The sequence below is a fragment of the Callospermophilus lateralis genome, chromosome 4, assembly GCF_048772815.1.
Source record: "Callospermophilus lateralis isolate mCalLat2 chromosome 4, mCalLat2.hap1, whole genome shotgun sequence".
NCBI classification, from domain to species: Eukaryota; Metazoa; Chordata; class Mammalia; order Rodentia; family Sciuridae; genus Callospermophilus; species Callospermophilus lateralis.
In genome coordinates this window covers 160,763,082-160,784,778 of record NC_135308.1, presented here as the reverse complement: position 1 = coordinate 160,784,778, position 21,697 = coordinate 160,763,082, and positions in this window count along the sequence as shown.

Genomic DNA, 21,697 nt, shown 5'->3' with positions numbered 1-21,697 from the left:
AATGATAAATAATTAAACACTTGTCCCAGCAATTCCATTGCTAAAGAAACGAAAACAGTCCAGGCTTGGCGGCACATGCCTATAATCCCAGCAACTGGAGAGGCTGCAGCAGGAAGATTACAAGTTTGAGATCAGCTTAGGAAACTCAGTGAGACCCTGTATCAAAATTTAAAAGGGCTGGGGATGCTGCTCAGTAGAGTGTCTCAAGGTTCAATCCCAGTAACCAAACAGAAAAAAAAAAAAAAAAGAAAACATATGTACTGTGAATCTTAAGTAGCATTATTCATAAATATTCAAAAAGTGGGAAACAAATATTCACCAACTGATGAATGGATTATTTTAAATGTAAGGATTAGGAGTATAGCTTGATGGTAGAGAGCTTGCCTGGCATGTGTTGGGGCTGGGTTTCTTCTTCCAGACCAAGAAGAAAAAATGTGTTGTATCCATACAATGGGATATTATTCAGGGACAAAAAGAAGTGAAACAATAATACATGTATGTGACCTCATGGATGCATGATGCCACCAAAACGTGATAGCACACACCTGCATCCAGCTACCCTGAGGCTGAGGCCAAGGGTCCCCTTGAGCCCAGGAGTTTGAGCCAGCCTGGGCTACATAGTGAAAGACCATCTCCTAAACTAACAAAGAAAAACCCATTGTGTTAAGTGAAAAAAAGCCAGCCACAAAAGGTCATATTTCATTTCATTTATAGGAAAGTCTCAGAGAAATTTTTAGAGAGAACAAATTAGTGGTTGCTCAGAGCTGGGTGGGGAGGATCGGGATGAGCAATGACAGACAAAATAGACAAAGTAGGTTTCTTTCTGAAGTGGAGGAAATGTTCTAGAATTAATGGTTGCACATATCTTTCCATATCCTAAAAACCAATGAATTGTACATATTAAATGGGTGAACTGTATGGTATGTGAATTATATCTCAACAAGTTGGTTTAAAAAAAGAGACCTTGGGGCTGGGGTTGTGGCTCAGTAGTAGAGCGCTTATCTAGCACGTGTGAGGCGCTGGGTTCGATCCTCAACACCACATAAAAATAAATAAAATAAAGGCATTGTGTCCAATAAAAATAAATTTAAAAAAAGAGATATTTCACTTATGTTATTACAGCATTACAATAGCCAAGAAATGGAAACAATCCAAATGCCACTCGTGGAGGACTGCCTGAAGAAAATGTGGTATATATGCCCAGTATCCCCATCCATGATTTCACTTTTTGCAGTTTCAGTTACTTACAGTCAATGGTGATTCAAAAATATTAAATGGAAAATTCCTAAAATAAACAGTTTATAAGTTTTAAATAATTATATACAGGATATTGTTATAATTTTTCTCTTCTATAGTTGGTTATTATTTTTAATTTATTAATATGCCTAATTTCTAAAGTTTAATTTAGAAATTATAAATATGTATGAATAGGAAAAACATAGTATACATAGGGTTGGTACTACCCGCACTTTCAGACATCCATAAGGGTCAACAGAACATTATTCGGCCTTTATAGAAAAGGAAATAATGCCACATATAATAATATTGATGAGCTTGGAGGACATTATCATAAATGGAATGAGCTAGTTACATGATTGCATTTTTATAAGGTATCTAAAATACTCAAACTCATACAAAAAGAAAAGTAGAATGATGGTTTACAGGGCCTGGAGGGAAAGATGAATGGGGAGTCACTGAATAAGTACCAAGTTTCAGTTTGTAAAATGAAAAGGTTCTAGAGATTTGTTACACAACAATGCGGATATAGTAAACACTATTGAACTGTAAACTTAAAACACTTAAGAGGGCACATTTTATATGATTTTTACTACAAATTATATATATATATATATATATATATATATATATATATATATATATGTGAATGTATATGTGTGTGTGTATATGTGTGTGTGTGTGTGTTTATGTATGTATAGGGAAAACATAGTATACATAGGGTTTGATACTATACACTCACACATATAAAAATATATTTATATATATTTCCCATCCCTAATCCAAAACTGAATCAGAAGATGCCCAACATTTTAGTGATGGTGGCTGTGGAAAGGCCATCAGATAAATAGGTCAATTCAGAATTTAATATGTCCAACAAAAAGTCAACAAGCCAGTAAGTAGTATATAGTCTCAAAGACATTATGCTCAGTCTCAATCACAATAGGACAGCAACATTCCCCAGGAATGCAAAAAGACACACAAAGTAAAAGGTGAATCTAATTCAGCTGTGCACATTTTCAAGTCTAAGAGGTAGAATGAAGAAGAATGAAACTGGGTGTTATTAAGAATGTCTATTGCGATTGTGCCTGTCAGTTAAATGTCTACTACATACAAATAGTTCTTGTTCTACTTCCTTCTTTTTTCCAGACTTAATGCAAAATAATGTAATATTAATACCTTTTCTCTTATTCAGTGTTATCCAAACTTTTCCACCATCTTTACCTAAATAATCACTTGGCTGCAGTGATTAAAAAAAAAAAAAAAGATAATAAAGAGGGCTGGGGCTGGGGCTCAGTGGTAAAGCACTTGCCTAGTATGTATGAGGCACTGGGTTTGATTCTCAGCACCACATAAAAATAAATAAACAATAGGTATTGTGTCCAACTACAACAAAAAATAAAATTTTAAAAAAGATAATAAAGAGATCTTAATAAAAAAGAGATCTTGGAGTGAGCCATCCTCACTCTTCCTTAGATCATCCATATCCATAAAGGACTGAATACAAAGAGAGAGGAGAAAAATATCTGTCATGTGGACATTCAAGGTAAGGAGCAAGAATAATAAAGGTCTTTGTTCATTGCCAAAAAATGTTCCAATCAGTAACTGAACATTCCACCTTAAGAAATCAGAAAGAGCCAGGTGTTGTGGTGCATGCCTGTAATCCCAGCAACTTGGGAGGGTGAGACAGGAGGATCACAAGTTCAAGGCCAATTTAGGGAAACCCTGTCTCAAAATAAAAAGGGCTGGGGACGTAGCTCAGTAATAAAGTGTCCTTGAATTCTGTCCCCAGTACCAAAAACAAAAACAGAGAGAGAAAATGAAATTTCATATTTCCAAAATGAAAAGTGAAAGAGGTGGTGTTATTTCTGACTTTACAGAAATAGAAAGGATTATGAAAGAGCACTATGAACAATTGTATTTCAACAAATAAGATAACCTAGATGGAAAAAACTCCTAGAAACAACCAGCTACCAAATCTGATTCAAGAAGAAATAGAAAATCCTAAATCAATAAAGAGATTAAGTATCCAAAAAGTTACTACAAACTGGGCACGGTGGCACAGGCCTGCAATCCCAGCAACTTTGGAGGCTGAGGCAGAAGGATCACAAGTTCCAGACCCAGCCTCAGTAACTTAGTGAGAGGGACTGTGGATGTAAGTCCATGGTTAAGCACCCCTGGGTTTAATCACCACTACGAGAAAAAAAAAAAAAAAAAAAAAATCACTACAAAAAAAAAAGCCCAGGAACAAATGGCTTCACTTGTGAATTCTACTCAATGTGTTTTCCCATGGGTTTTGTTGGCTGGTGGTACTGGGGACGAAACCCAGGGCCTTACACATGGTAGGCAAGTGCTCTACCACTGAGATACATTCTCAGCCCTTTTAAATTTTTAAGTTAGGGTCTCCCTGAATTGCTGAATCTGGCATTGAACTTTCAATCCTCCTGCCTCAGCCTCTTAAGTAGTTGGGATTACAAGTACACTAATGTGCCTGGTTTCTATTCAACATTTACAGAAAAATTAACTCAATCCTTCACAAATGCTTCCCAAAAAATAGAAGCGAAGGGAACATTTCCTAAATCATCATATGAGGCCAGTATTGCCCCAATACCAAAATCAGAAAAAGACATTATAAGCTGCATACCAGTATGCCTTATGAATACGGACACCAAACTTAAAAGTACCAACATACAAAAAAGGATTATACATCATGCTCAAGTGGGATTTATCATAGGATTTTAAAATTCGTTCAACATATGAAAATGTAATACATCATATTAAGAAAATAAATAAATGGGTGAAGTGGCCCATGCTGACGTCCCAGTGACTCAGGAGGTTGAGGCAGGAAGATTGCAAGTCCAAGGCTAGTCTCAGCAACTGAGGGAGGTCTGTCTCAAAAAATAAAAATGATGTAGTTCAGTGATAGAGTGCTCCTGAGTTCAATCCCCAATACCAGCAAAATAAATTAATTGATTAATTAATAAAATAAAGGAGAAACTGCATGTGATTATTTCAATATACAGAAAAATCATTTGACAAAATTCAATGTGCTTTCATGATTAAAAAAAGAAAGAAAGAAAACAAACTAGGAGTAGAAAGAAATTTCCTCAACCTAATAAAGGGCATCTATGAAAAGCCCACAGCTAACATCATACTTAACAGTCAAGCATTAAAACTTTCTCCTCAAAATCAAGAATAAAACAAGAATGATGGCTCCTGACATTCCTATTCTGTATCATACTGGAGGTTCTAGCCAGGGCAATTGACTCAAGAAAAGAAATAAAAGGCATTCTTCCTTAGAAAGGAAGAAGTGAAATTACCTTTATTAGCTTATAAATAGAAAGCCCTAAAAGAACACACACACACATGAAGCTATTAGAACTAATAAATGAGTTCAGCAAGACTTCAGGACACAAGATCAGCATGGAAAATCAGTTGCATTACTATGTGGCAATGAATAACCCCTAAAAGAAATAAAATCAACTTCACTAGCAATAAAATAGAGCAGTCAGGCATAGTGGTGCACATTTCTCCTCCCAGCAACTCGGGAGGCTGGGGCAAGATGATCACTAATTTGAGGCCAGCTTCAGCAATTTAGTGAGACCCTAAAAAACTAAGTGAGACCCTGTCTCAAAATTAAAAATAAAAGGACAAGGGGTATTGCTCAGTAGTAAGTTCCCTGGAATTCAATTCCCAGTGCCAATACATAAATAAACAAAAAGGATAAAACAGGAATAAAATTATAACCAAAGACATAAATTTTCTTTTTGTTTTTATTTGGAGACAGGGTCTCACTGTGTTGCCCAGGCTGCACTCAAACTCTTTGGCTCAAGTGAGCCTCCCATCTAAGCCTCCTGAATAACTGGAACAAGAAGAACATGCCATTAGGTCCAGCTAAGACTTAGATATTTAAAACTATAAAACATTCCTGGAATAAACTAAATGTCTGAATATGTAGGAAAACATCCCCTTTCATTCATGCATTGAAAGCTTAATATTGTCAAGAGGGCTCCCACAATTAATCTACAGATTCAATATCAACCCCTATCAAAGCTCTAACAGCTGACGCCAAAATTTATGTGGACTAGGCAAGGGACCCAAAATAGCTAAAACAATCTAGAAAAAGTTGAACAAAGCTGGAGAACACATTCTTCCACTTCCAAACCCTCCCCAAAAGCCATAGTAATAAAAACAGTGTGGTATGAGCATAAGAGAGATAAAGATGAACAGAATTTAATTGAGAGTCTAGAGATAAGCCCCTATGTCTATAGTCAACTGGTTTTTTACATAGGTACTAAGACCAGTCAATGAGGAAACAGTCTTTTGACTAAATGGTGCTGGGACTACGGATATCCATAAGTAAAAGAATGAATTTGGACCTAATAAGAGTCAAATTTGCATTTCTGATCTTCGCCCATTCCAAAATTTTTAGCTCCCACAGTCCTCCCTATTTGTATGGTTAAAAAGCTCAATCTTTTCTATTTGTTCAGTTAAAATAAGTCAGTCATTTTCTCTCTCTAAATACTCTACCTACTTTTGCACCTTAATTTCTCTGTTATACTTATGATACTTCAACATATAAATTGCATGTCTATCACTGTCCTAACCATGTATTTATCTCCTAAAATCTTATATGAAGGCATATTAAATGAAAGGTGTACTACTAAAATGCTTGAACTTGGTGGACATTAATATATTAAGCTAACACTGAAGTGGGGAAAAATACCTAAGCCTTCTTATGACTAACTTTTTCAAAGTCAATCCTAAATAAATCATCTCTGTCATACTAATGTGCAATGAACAGAGTAAAAAATAAGCTTAAATAATTTTAAAAAGAATGAATTTTGAAGCTTACTTCACACCAGATACAAAATTTTAACTCAAAATGGATCAAAGACCTAAATGTAAGACTAAAAATCATTAAATTCTTAGAAGAAAACAACAATATAAATCTTATTAACTGGATTAGGCAATATTTTCTTAAATGTGATGCTAAAATCATAAGCAACAACAAAAAATAGGTCACACTTTATCAAAATTAAAAACTTTTGTTTTTAATCAAGAAGGTTCTCTATCAAGAAAGTTAAAAAGACAATCCACCAAATGGGAGACAATATTTGCAAATCATAATATCCGATAAGGGTCTCATATCCATAATATACAAGGATTCTTACAAATCAACAATAAAAAGATAAAAGGCCCAATTAAAAATGGGCAAAGCTGGGGCTGCAACTTAATGGTAGAGCACTTGCCTTGAATGTATGAGGCACTGGGTTCCATCCTCAGCACAACATAAAAATAAACAAATAAAATAAAGGCATTCTATCTATCTAAAACTACCAAAAAATGTTTTTTAATGGGCAAAGGACTTGAACGGGTATATTCCTAAGGAGATATATAAATGGCCAATAAGCTCATGAAAAGATGCTGATTACCATTAGTCACCCGTCACTATGAAGACCTGTCTGGGAGACCTCGAAATGTAAAACAGAATTATTGTATGAGCTTCCAATTCCATTTTAGGTATATCCCACAAGAACTTAAAACATGTTCACGCAGACTTTTATAGGAATGTTTACAATGTAAGCATTATTCGTAATATGAAAAATGTATAACAACCTAAAATGTCCAGCAACTGATAAATGGATGAACAACATGTCGCATATCTATATAATCCATGCAGTGTATCTCACACTACAACATCGATGAACCTTGAAAATATTATGCTAAGTGAAAGAAGCCAGACATAAAAAGGCACATTTCATATTATTTCATTTATATACAATGTCCAGAACAGTCAAATCTACAGACAGAAAGTAGATAAATGGTTTCAGGGGATAGTGGGCAGAAGGGAATGGGAAACAACTGCCAATGGATATTGAGGTTTCTTTTTGGATAATGAAAAATGGTGTTTAGGGCAGCTGAGAGCTATTCCCATCAGTTCCATGTCTAGGCCACTAAGAGCTATACTTTCTCTCTCTCTTGTTCTTTTTTTTTTTTTTCTCTCTCTCTCCAGAGCCCAGAAAAAAACAGAGAAATACAGTCAGGGATAAGCAGTGACCATCCAGACTTACTGATTTTCTGACCACCTCAGTGAAGACAATTCTTTCATTTTTTTTATTATGAATTTTTTTCCTTCTTTTTCTTTTTCTTTTTTTTCATTCTTGCTGTGCTGATTAGTTACTGGATACATATACATACTTCTGTCTTTTCTCTCATTTTTAGCATTTTTATTATAGTTATTTTTCCTTATCTTCTAAGGGTTAGGGTTTTTGGTTTGTTTGATTTTGTTGTGTTCTATTTTGTTTCTTTTCTCTTCTCTCCTTTCTTCTCCTTGCATGTGTGAGGCATTGGGTTCCATCCTCAGCACAACATAAAAATAAACAAATAAAATAAAGGCATTCTATCTATCTACAACCACAAAATGCTCGTTTTCTCTTTCTCCCTTTGTTTTTCCCATTTTTCTCCCCCTTCTTTATAACCATCACTTGTGACATCTCTTCTGCATTCTTTGTTCACATTTTGAACATTCTAAATGTTCATCTATCTTCCTATCTCATTTTCTCTTCTCCTAAAGAACTATATTTTACCATCTTTTAGAACCAATTGGTTTATGTAACTCCTGCCCCCACCATTCATGTTACTGCAGTTATTACTACTGGACACGACACAGTTGACAGCTGTTGTTTAATGCCAGGTTGAGTTCATGGTTAGCTATTGTTTTTGCTGTGGGCAATTGCTGACCCCACCATTCCTGTTTTGTGGTAATTAGTGTTATAGATGTCATAGTAGACACCAGGTAGTTATTTTAATGCTGTATATTGTTTACTTTGGTTGTTGTTCTACTGTTTGTTTTGTTCTACTTTTTTTTCCCCATTTTCTGTGAGTTATGGGAATCTATAGGGATACCACAAGTTCACAAGGTAGAGACTGCTGCAGAACTAAACCCAGACAAAAGCACACCTTCAAACTTCAGCTATACTTTAATACAAAGAATAGAAGAGAGGAAAAACCCAAACTAATGGCCAGACCCCAAATAGCATTGGCTGGGGGGATGTGCCTCAGGTCCCACTAACAGACACCTGCTGGTACAGCAAAAGCAGACTGAATTAACACAAAGGCTGTGGGGATTATACCTACAAGGGGTCTCAATCTAGATCTCACTAGGATACTTTGGATAAAGAAGGTTGAGCCCTAAAAAGGCCCACACATGAGAGTGAAAAAGAAATCCAACTCAAGAGATGCATAAAACCCAACACAAGCCTAGCGACTCCATGGCATGAAACCAAGAAAGTAGATAGGCAGCTTCTCAGAAATGGGGGTGTGCCGCAGTCCGGCTGCAGCAGAATAAGCGGGGGGGGGGGGGGGGGGGGGGGGGGGGGGGGGGGTGTGACGAATGACTTGTGTACATTGATGCAGCAGGAATGGAAGCTGTTTATTGTAGGATCTGACCGATATTTATACATTTTACACAGCTTATCTAATTAGCATAAAATAGATACAGCAGTCAACCAATAAGGAATCTCCACACTTAATGGCTCGCTTTTGTTACTTTACAAATCACTCCCTCTGGCATTTTGCCAGGCGCCATCCAGACTTGTTTACAGACTCTAACAGGGGTGAACAACAACAAAAAAAGGGAAGGGGGCTTTATGGAATTTAATACTGGATATTCAAAGCAGATTGGGACACAGAAGGTTGGATATAATAAAATAAGGAAGAAATCTCCAGCAACACAGCCATTGCCATGGCTGGAGATCAGGAATAAGGAAATTAAAGGAACTAACATTTTTTGGAGGCCTGAGGCATGTCTAGGTATAGAGAGTTTAGATATCAAAGACACTGTCCAACTAACCCAAAAGGCAGATGCACAATATCCTAGCACAGAAAAGAAGCCCCATTTCTCCTGGCTGTGTGCAGAGGACAGAGGAAGGAACCATTTTGTAGTCATGGTAAAGGGACCAACAGCTGGGGGAACCGATTTCTGCAAACCTCAGTTTGGCCTGAAATATAGGCCTGCAAAACCACATTGCACAACATAGTATATGCTCAATGACCAGGAGAAAAGCAAATGTGGAGAGAGATTTACACAGGGTATAACTGGTTGTGGAAACTCACCCCCCTCTCCCTCCTCCCCCTCCAATCTGGCTGGGAGCAGAACCAGCTGAAAAAGACATTCCTAGCCAGGAATTTGAAAAGATGCAGGCAGGAGAGACTGAGTTTGGAGACTGAACCTGAGACTAGGAAATGGGGTCCACAGAAAATAAAGTGGTTAAAGTACTGTCTCCTCCACCACATGAGTGGAACCCAGGGGAGATTCTTGGGGATGCAGTCTTACAGTGTGGACCAGCAACTGCCTGCCCTAGAGTTGCTCTGATTTAAAATCTCCAGACTAACTGGCATTCAGCAGAAAGCTTGGAGTCCACCTAAATCTAAACCCTGCCTCCAGGCGTTCCACCTAAGGCACTACCTCTTTTCACTCATGCTCCCCAGGGTGGAGCATGCTTCACACTCCAGACAACCTCACCTAACTGATAAGGAGGGAAGCTGAGAATCTTTTCCTAACTCCAACAGAAATAATTCTTTAAATTTTCATCAAGATCTTTTTTCCTCTGTTTAATTGTGACATTAATGGTTCATGGACATTTATACATATTCATATTTTTTTTTCTCATTTCTAGCATTTTTAAAGCCAGTTATTTTTCATGGATCAGTATTTTGAGGACTAGGAGGTTTGATTAGTATGTTTCAGTTTTGTTTGTATTATTTTATTTTTAATTTTTAAAATTCTTACTTTATATATATATTTTTTCTCTCTCACTTATCTGTTTCCATTGATTCTCTCTTTTTGTCTGCTAACAGCCAATTTCTATTGTTCTCTCTTTCACTCTTTAATTTTTTACTTCTATCTTCCCTTCTCCTCCCTCATAATTATCACATACTACACTTATGTTCTCTCCCTGTCCACCATTTGAAATTATAAAAACTTTTGCAAACTTACTGTTTTTATTATAGGCAGTAACTGATCATATCGGTTCTGTTTATTGGGACAATTAACACTGTAGACATCATATCAGAAACTATTTGGTTTAATGCAGTATATTGTTTGTGTTGGTTGTTGTTATCATTTGTTTCCCCCAAATGGTGAGGTACTGGAAACCTTCAGGGACACTGTAAGCCCAGACAGTAGATCATCTACTGCCTCAAATCCATACTGTTAGATGAGTAGACACACAAACAACATGAAAAAGCTAGGAATCAAAACTATTCCAAACAAAACAAGACACTTCAATAACATTGACACCATAGTGAAGAAATGTCAGAGAAGGACTTTCAAATCCATTTGACACCACACTGGAAGAAATGTCAAAGAAGGAGTTTAAAATGCATATAGTTCAACTGATCTGTGAGGCGAAATCAGAGATAAAATACAGGTTAAAGATCACTTCAATAAAGACACAGAGATTCTAAAAAAAAAAAAAAATCAAGCAGAAATCCTCAAATTGAAGGAACCAATAAATCAAATAAATAATTCAGTGGAAAGCATCCCCAACAGACTAGACCAATTGGAAGACAGAGTTTCAGGCAATGGAGACAAAATATATAATCTTGAAAATAAAGTGGACCACAGAGAAAAGATGTTAAGAGACCATGAATAGAAATTCCAAGAAATATGGGATAAACAGAAAAGACCAGAATTAAGATTTATCAGAATAGATGAAGGCTTGAAGATACAAACCAGAGGAATGCATAATCTTTTCAATGATATAATATCAGAAAATTTCCCAATCCTAGAGAATGAGGTGGAAAATAAAATACAAGAGACTAATAGGACCCCAAGTATACAAAATTACAACAGACCCACACCAAGGCATATTATTATGAAAACGACTAACATACAGAATAAAAATAGAATTGTAAAGGCTACCAGAGAAAAATGACAGGTCAAATTTAGAGGGGACCCAATCTGGATCTCAGCTGATTTCTTAACAAAGACCCTCAAAGCCAAGGTATAATATATACCAAGCTCTAAAAGAAAATGGATGCCAGCCAAGAGTACTATATCCAGGCAAAATTAAGCTTCAGAATTGAAAATGATATAAAAACCTTCCATGAGAAACAAAAATCAAAAAATCACAACTAGAAAGCCTGCACTACAAAACATTCTCAATAGAAATTTCATGAAGAAATGAAAAATAAAAGTGAAAAACAATCCAAAAAAACTCACCAGAAAACTTCTACAATTAATAAATGAATTCAGCAAAGTAACAAGATATAAAATCAACACCCATAAATCAAATGCATTTCTATACATCAGTGATGAACCCTTAGAAAGAAATTAGGAAAACTACCCCATTCACAATAGCCTCAAAAAAAAAATTTAAAAAATGGGAATCAATTTAACGAAAGAGCTGAAAGACCTATACGATGAAAACTACAGAAAACTAAAGACAGACATTGAAGAAGACCTTAGAAGATGGAAAGAAGTTCCATGTATTTGGATAGGAAGAATTAATATTGTCAAAATGGCTGTACTACCAAAAGTGTTACACAGATTTAATAGAATTCCAATTAAAATCCCAAAAACATTCCTCATAGAAATAGAAAAAGCAATCATAAAATTCATTTGAAAAAATAAGAGACCCAGAATAGCCAAAGCAATCCTTAGCAAGAAGAGTGAAGCAGGAGGCATTATAATACAAGACCTTAAACTATACTATAGAGCTATAGTAACAAAAACAGCATGGTATTGGGACCAAAATAGACATGTATATCAATGGTACAGAATAGAAGACATAGAGACAAATCCATATAAATACAGTTATCTTATACTAGACAAAGGCACCAAAAACATATTTTGGCAAAAAGATAGCCTTTTCAACAAATAATGTTGGGAACACTGGAAACCCATATGTAGCAAAATGAAATTAAACCACTATCTCTCACCATGCACCAAGTTCAACTCAAAGTGGATCAAGAACCTAGGAATTATACCAGAGACCCTGCACCTAATAGAAGAAAAAGTAGGCCTAAATCTTTATCATGTTGGATTAGGTCCTGACTTTTTTAATCAGACTCCCAAAGCACAAGGAATTAAATCAATAATTAATAAATGAAACGGATTCAAACCAAAAAGCTTCTTCTCAGCCAAGAAAACAATCAATAATGTGAAGAGAGTGCCCACAGAGTGGGTTTTAGCATCTTAACTACACGCACATCAGATAGAACACTAATCTCTAGGATACATATAAAGAATAAAAAAAATTACACCAAAAAAATAAATAACCCAATCAATAAATCAGCTAAGGAACTGAACAGACATTTCTCAGAAGAAGATATATAATCAATCAACAAATATATGAAAAAATGTTCAACTTCTCTAGTAATTAGAGAAATACAAACCAAAACTACTCTAAGATTTCATTTCACTCCAGTCAGAATGTCAATTATCAAGAATACAAGCAATAATAAGTGTTGGTGAGGATGTGGAGAAAAAGGTACTCTCATACATTGCTGGTGGCACTGCAAATTGGTGCAGCCAATTTGGAAAGCAGTATGGAGATCCCTTAGAAAACTTGGAATGGAACCACCATTTGAGCTAGCTATCCCACTCCCCAGTCTATATCCAAAGGACTTAAAATCAGCATACTATAGTGACAAAGCCACATCAATGTTCATAGCAGCTCATTTCACAATAGCTAAATTGTTGAGCCAACATAGATGCCCTTCAACAGATGAACAGATGATGAAACTATGGTATACATACACAATGGAATATTACTCAGCATTAAAAGAGAATAAAATTATGGCTTTTGCAGGTAAATGGATGGAGTTATGGAGAATATCATGCTAAGCAAAGTAAGCCAATCAGAAAAAAAAACAAAGGCTAAATGTTCTCTCTGATAAGTGGATGCTGATCCATAATGGGGGGAACTTTGATTGAGCAAAGAAGAGGGAGGGGAAGGGTGAGATAGAGGCAGGAACAATGATGGAATGAGATGAACATCATTCCCCTAGGTACACATGTGGTACAACTCTACATTATGTACAACAAGAGAAATGAAAAATTGTACTCCATTTGTGTACAATGAATTGAAATGAATTGATGTATAACTAATTAGAACAAATTAAAAAATACAAATAAAAAATTTTAAAAGTGAAAATCAGCAAATAGAGGAATTATACTAGAAGAATAGTCAATCAAAGGAGAAACAAATTCAAATTAGAAGTCAGATGGGCTGGGTTTATGACTGGTAGTAGAGTACTTGTCTAGTATATGTGGGACACTAGATTCAATCCTCAGCACTACATAAAAAATTTTTTAAAAAAAGTATTGTGGGGGCTGGGGATGTGGCTCAAGTGGTAGCGCACTCGCCTGGCGTGCGTGCGACCCGGGTTCGATCCTCAGCACCACATACAAAGATGTTGTGTCTGCTGAAAACTAAAAAAATAAATATTAAAAAAAAGTATTGTGTTCATCTACAACAAAAGATATTTTAAAAAAATATTAAAAGCCAAGGGGCTGGAGTTGTGGCTCAGTGGTAGAGCGCTTGTGTGAGGCACTGGGTGTGATCCTCAGACTCACATAAACATAAACAAAATAAAAGTAATGTGTCCATTTAAAACTAAAAAACTTTTAAAAAAATTAAAAGCCAAAAATAAATCAAAATAACAGGGATAAAAATCATTTGTCAGTAATAACATTAACTGTAAAGGACCTAAACTCATCAACAGAAAGACATAAGCTTGCATACTGAATTTTTAAAAAAGACCCAACAATATGCTGTCTCTAAGAGACTCACCTCAAAGGCAAAGACATCCATAGACTGAAGATAAAAGGATGGAAAAAAATATTGTTCATATGGATCTCATAAACAAGCAGGAGTTTCTATCCTTATATCAGATGAAGTGTACTTCAGGCCAAAGGTAATGGACAAAAAGGACATTTCAAACTGCTTAAGGGAATTACACAACAACAAGATATAACAATCATAAATATTTATGCCCCAAATTGTGGGAGACCAACCTCGCACGTGACTGAGTTAACTCCCCTGCTGGGTGATGTGGTATCAGGCACCCATGCTGCTAGATTGCCCTGCTCTTCTAGGGTTCAAGTGACTATGTCTTCATGCCTGGGCGTGGCTTCCTACAGCCCCATGGGTGGAGCTATGCTCACCTGTTCGTTTGTAATATAACCCCTTGCCCTGTTTAGGATAGAATGTTTCATGGAACATTGTGTGTGTCCCCTTATCTTACTGTGCCCTTGGGTGTGGTCTACATAGATGTCAGTCAACCTGCTGACAGTGAACATCATGAAGATAGACTCAGCCCCCTGAAACCTGACCCCTTGCCTCATTTGAATAGTTTCTCCTCAATAAAAGGGGTCAGTGCATGCTCTCTCTCTCTCCCTGCAGACCCTTAAGGTCAGAGGAGCCGTCACAGAGACCCCAAAGAAAAAGGTGTTTGTGTCTCTAGTGTGGTTATTTTGCACAGCCCATTAGCCCAGTTTACCTGGAGTGACCCCTGAGCCTTTTAGTCGCGAAAACAGAAACCCGGCAATAAAGTGTACTTCAGGTCAAAGGTAATCAGAATGGACAAAAAGGACATTTCATACTGCTTAAGGGAATTATACATAAACAAGACATAACAATCATAAATATTTATGCCCGAAACAATGAAGCCTCTATGTACATCAAACAAACCCTTCTCAATTTCAAGAACCAAATAGACTACAACACACTAATATTGGGTGACTTTAACACAATTCTTTCACTACTGGATAAATCCTCCAAACAAAAACTAAAAAAAGAAAGTATAAAATTCAATAATACAAACAATAACTTAGACTTAATAGACATATATAGAATATTCATCCATCAATGAATGAACACATTTTCTTCTCAGTAGCATGCAAATCCTTCTCTAAAATAGATCATATCTTAGGCCACAAAGCAAATCTTAGCAAATATAAAAAAACAGAGATAATACCTTGCATTCTATTGGATCATAATAGAATGAAATTAGAAACCAACAATAACAAAAAAACAAAAGCTACTCTAACAACTGGAGACTAAATAATACACTATTGAATGACTAATGGAAAGAAGAAGAAATCAGAGATGAAATTTTAAAAAATACTTCAAGGTAAATGAGAATAATGATAAAACATATAAAAATCTCTGGGACACTATTAAGGGAATGCTAAGAGGAAAGTTCATTACCATGAGCTCATTCATTAAAAGAATAGAAAGTCAACAAATAAGTAACCTAATATTACATCTCAAAGTCTGAGGAAAAGAAAAACAAATCAACACCAAAAGCAGTAGAATACAGCCAATAGTGAAAATCAGAGCTGAAATTAATCAATTAAAAAGAATCCAAAAAATTGTCAAACTAAAATTTGGTTCTTTTTTAATATCTATTTTTCAGTTTTTGGTGGACACAACATCTTTATTTTATTTTTATGTGGTGCTGAGGATCGAACCCAGTGCCCCACACATGCCAGGCGAGCATGTTACCACTTAAGCCACATCCCCAGCCCTAAAAGTTGGTTCTTTGAATAAATAAATAAAATTGATAAACTCTTAGCCAAGATAATGAAGAGGAAGAGAGAGAAAACTCAAATTACTAATATTCATGACAACAAAGGAAATACCACAATAAACAATATTGAAATACAGATGACCAGAAACTATTTTGGAAATTTATAATCTAATAAAATAGAAAATCTTGAAGACATCAACAAATTTCTAGAGACATATAACCTACTCAAATTGAATCAGGAGGACACAGAAATTTATACAGATCAATTTCAAGCCATTAAAAGCCAACCAACAAAAAAAGCCTATGGCCAGATGGATTCTCAACTGAGTTCTACTAAACCTTCAAAGAAGAACTAATTCTAATCCTCCTCAAATTATTCCATAATAATTTATGAACCTAGTATCATCCTGATACCAAACCAGACAAAGATACATCAAAGAAAAAAAACTTAAGACCAATATCCCTGATGAACATAAATGCAAAAATTCTTAATAAAATACTTCAAATCGCATACAGAAACATATTAAAAAGATAGTGCACCATGATCAAGTTGGGTTCATTGCAGGGATACAAGGTTGGTTTAATATTGGAAGTTTAAAAAACATAATTCATCACATTAAAAGGGTTAAAGACAAGACTCACATGATTATCTCAATAGATGCAGAAAAAGGCATTTGACAAAATACAGCATCCATTAATATTCAAAACACTAGAAAAACTAAGGATAGTAGGAACAGACCTCAATATTGTAAAAGCTATATATATTAAACCTAAGGCCAACATCATTCTAAATGGAGAACAATTGAAAGCATTGCCTCTAAAAACTGGAACAAGACAAGAATGCCCTTTTACACCATTTATATTCAACATAGTCCTTGAAATTCTAGCCAGAGCAATGAGATAGAAGAAATAAATTAAATGGATATAAATAGGAAAAGAAGAAGTCAAACTAACCCTACTTGCTGATAACATGATTCTATATTTAGAAGACACCAGAAAACTTCTAGAACTCATAAATGAATTCAGCAAAGTAGCAGGATATAAAATTAACATTCATAAATCAATTGCATTCCCTTATATCAGTGATGAATCAACTGAAAGAGAAATTAGGAAAACTACCCCACTCACAATAACCTCCAAGAAAATATTTGGGAATCAATCTAACAGAAGAGGTGAAAGATCTCTGCAATGAAAACTACAGAACACTAAAGAAAGAAATTGGAGAAGACCTCAGAAGATAGAAAGATCTCCCATGTTCTTAGATAGGCAGAATTAATATTGTCAAAATGGCCATACTACCAAAAGTGCTATACAGATTTAAATCAATTCCTATTAAAATTCCAATGATATTCTTCAAAGAAATAGAAAAAGCAGTTGTCAAATTCATTTGGAAAAATAAGAGGCCCAGAACATCCAAATACTTACCAAGAAAATTGAAGCAGGAGGCATCACAATACCAGAGCTTAAATTATACTAAGGAGATGGGCTGCAGTTGTAGTTCAGTGGTATAGTGCTTTCCTAGCATGTGTGAGGCACTTGGTTTGATGCTCAGCTCCATATAAAATAAATAAATAACATAAAGGTATTATGTCTATCTACAACTAAAACTTTTTTTTCAAAAAATATACTACAGAGCTATATTTACAAAAATGGCATGGTATTGGCACCAAAACAGACATGAAGACCAATGGTACAGAAAAGAAGACACAGAGTAAAACCCACATAAATACAATTATCTCATACTAGACAATGGTGCTGTAAACATACACTGGAGAAAGATATCCTCTTCAACAAATCATGCTTAGAAAACTGGAAATCCAGATGTAGAAAAATGAAATGAAACCTCTATCTCTCACTCTGCATAAAACTCAACTCAAAATGGATAAAAAATCTAGAAATTAGACAAGAAACCCTGTACTACCAGAAGGAAAAGTAGGCCCAAATATCCATCAAGTTGGTTTAGGAACCGAATTCCTGAACAAAACTCCTAAAGTGCAAGAAGTAAAATCAAGAATCAATAAATGGGACAGTATCAAACTAAAAAGCTTCTTTGTGGCAAAGGAAACAATCATGAATGTGAAGAGAGAGTCTACAGAATGGGATAAAATCTTTGCCACCTGTACCTGAGATAGAGCATTAATCTCCAGGATATATAAAGAACTCAAAAAACTTAAACATTCAGACAGTATTACAGAAAGGGAAATACATAACTATAAGCAGACTATATAAGAACTCTGGGACAACATTAAGAGGCCCAATTTAAGAATCATTGGAATTGAAGAGAGTTATAAGATTCAGGCTAATGGAATAGATAACCATATCCAGGAAATAATAACAGAAAAATTTTCAACCCTTGAAAATGAGATGGATATCTGGATACAGGAATCATTCAGAACCCCAAATAAATAAGATCAAAACTTAACTTTTCCATGACAAAGTATTATTGAAATTCCTAACATACAGAAAAAAGGATAGAATTTTAAAAGCCTCAAGAGAAAAATGTCAGGTCACATTTAGAGGCAAGCTAATCAGAATTATTGCTGATTTCATAGCACAAACTCTCAAATCAAGGAGGGCTTGGAATGATGTGTTCCAAGACCTGAAAGAAAATAATTGTTAACCAAGATTACTACATCTTGCAAAGCAATACTGCAGAATTGAAAAAATTAAAATCTTCCCAGGTAAGCAAAAACTAAAAGAATTTGTGACTACTAAGCCAGTACTACAGAAAATTAAAGAATACTTCACACAGAAGAAATTCAAAATAAACTCCAGAGGCTCACAAACAAGTATCATTTGAAGAGTAGCGGGCTAGGGATATAGTTCAGTTGGTAGAGTGCTTGCCTCAATCAGTTGGTAGGCTCTCTCTTCACATTCATGATTGTTTCCTTTGCCATGAAGAGTACTTATCTCGCATGCACAAGAACCTGGGTTCAATCCTCAAAACCACACACACAAAAAAAAGTAGTTAAGCAAATGAGAAACAGGACCAAATTAATCATTAGAAATAAGTAAGAATGTCAGGAATTAATAAAAATATCTGTATAACAACCTTGAATGTAAATGTTCTCAACTCTCCAATTAAAAAACATAGGCTGGCAGAATTAATTTAAAAACAAGACCCCCATGATATGCTGTTTGCAAGAGTTTCACTTTACAGGCAAAGAGAGAAATTCAAAGGCTGAAATTCAAAATATGGACATTTTTTATACCATGCAAATACAGCCTAAAAATAATCAGGAGTAGTTACTCTCATTGACAAAGCAAATTTTGAGCCAAAATTAATCAGGAGAGACAAAGAAGGTCACTTCCTGCTAGAAAAGAGAACAATCTCACAAAAAGATATAAGGATAGTAAATATTTATGCCCCAAACATTGGTGCACCTAATTATATAAATGTTGGTGTATCTAATTACATAATTGCACCTAATTCCTTCTCTTTCAATTTTGCATGATTGCTTTACTGGATATAACAATCTTGGTCACTACTTGACTTACAGGGTCATACAGACCAATATTGGTTGATTTCAACACATCTCTCTCAGCAAAATATAGATCATCCAGATCTAATAATTATAAGTTCAATAATTAAGACTCTACAGAAATAAAAAAAAATCATCAATAAAATGGACTTAATAGACATCTATAGTATATTTCATCAACAACAGTTGAATACACTTTCTTCTCATCTGTTCATGAAACTATATCCAAAACAGACCATATTTTAGGTCACAAAGCAACTCTTGGCAAATAAAAGAATTATGTAATTCCTTGCATCTTATTATATCATAAAGAAATAAAATTATAAGAACACCAAAAAACCCTGCCAAAAACTACATAGATGCATGGAGATTGAACAATGTACTTTCATTTTTTTATTATTTTTAATTTTTAAAAATATCTTTATTTATTTATTTTTATGTGGTGCTGAGGATTGAACCCAGGGCCTTGCATGTGCTAGGTGAGCGCTCTGCTGCTGAGCCACAATGTACTTTTAAATGATGGATGGATTACAAAAAAAAATTGGGAGAAAATTTAAAATTCTCAGAATCAAATAAATATAGTGATACAATATACCAGAACATCTGGGACACCATGAAAATGGTTCCATAAAAAATTTTGTAGATATGGGTTGCCTACATAAGAAAACCCAGAAAAAATCCAAAATAAACAATCTAATGATACATGTCATGGTCCTTGAAAATAGAACAAACCAATTCCCAAACCATAGAAAAAATTAAGATCAGAAATTAAATCAATGAAATAGAGAATAAAAAAACAACATAAAGGATCAATGAAACTGAGTTCTTTGGGGCTGGGGATATGGCTCAAGCCGTAACGCGCTCGCCTGGCATGCGCAGGGCACTGGGTTCGATCCTCAGCACCACATAAAAATAAAATAAAGATGTTGTGTCCACCGAAAACTAAAAAATAAATATTAAAAACTCACTCACACTCTCTCTCTCCTCTCTATCTTTTTTAAAAAAAGAAACTGAGTTCTTTGAAAGGATAAACAAGATTAATAAAACCTTAACGAAACTAACCAAAATAAAAAAGAGAGACAATCAAAATTAATAAAATTAGGGATGAAAAGGGAGAAATCACCACAGACATGACAGAAATACAGAAGATCATTAGGGACTATTTTGAAAACATATATATACTCAAATAAATTGGAAAACATAGAAAAATGGATACATTTCTAGATACATATGATCTGCCAAAATTGAATCAAGAGGACATAGAAAACCTAAACAGGCCAATAAATAGCAAGGATATAAAAGCAGTAATAAAATGCCTTCCAGCAAAGAAAATCCCAGGTCCACATGGATTCTTGGCTGAATTCTAGCAGATCTTTAAATAAGAACTGTCTATGCTCCTCAAATTATCACATGAAATAGAAAGAGATGGAACACTTCCAAATTTATTCTATGAAGTCAGTATCACATCTGTACAAAACCAGGCAAGGACACACCAAAAAATAAAGCCACATCAATATCCTTGATGAACTTATATAAAAAATCCTTAATAAAATATTTGTAAATCATATTCAATAACATATTCAGTAGACAGACACATCATGACCACATTGCCATCATGATGTTGAGGAAGTTTCCTTCTATTCCTAGTTTCTTCAGTGTTTTGTTTTGTTTTTAACATATTTTTAGTTGAAGATAGACATAATATCTTTCTTTCTTTATTTTTATGTGGTGCTGAGGATTAAGCCCAGTGCCTCACACATGCAAGGCAGACGCTCTACCACTGAGCTACTCAGCCTCTTTTCAGGGTTTTTTATCATGAATGGGTGCTGAACTTTGTAAAAGCATCTATTGAAATGCATAAGCAACTCTATTTATGTGGTGAATTACATTTATTTATGTATGTATTAAACTATCAGTGCATCTCTGGGATAAAGGCAATGTACAAAAATCAATAGCATTCCTATACACCAATAATGAACCTGCTGAGAAAGGATCAGAAAAAGAATCCTATTCACAATTGCCTCAAAACAAAACAAAAAAAAACTTGGAATAAATCTAACCAAAGAGGTAAAAGACTTCTGCAATTTGAAATAATAAATATTACAGAATACCAAAGAAAGAAACTGAAGAAGATGCAAGGTGGAAAGACCTCCCATGTTCATGAACAGGCAGAATATTGTTAAAAATTGTCATAGCACCAAAAGCAACATACAGTCAATGCAATCACCATCAAAATGACATTCCCTACAGAACTTGAAAAAAGTCCTAAAATTCATCTGGAAGAATAAAAGACCAAGAATACTGTTATGATTTAGATATGAGGTGCCACCAAAGCTCATGTGTGAGACAATGCAAGAAAGTCTAGAGGTAAAATGACTGGTTATGAGAGTTTTAACCTAATCAGTGCATTAATCCCCTAATAGGAATTAACTGGA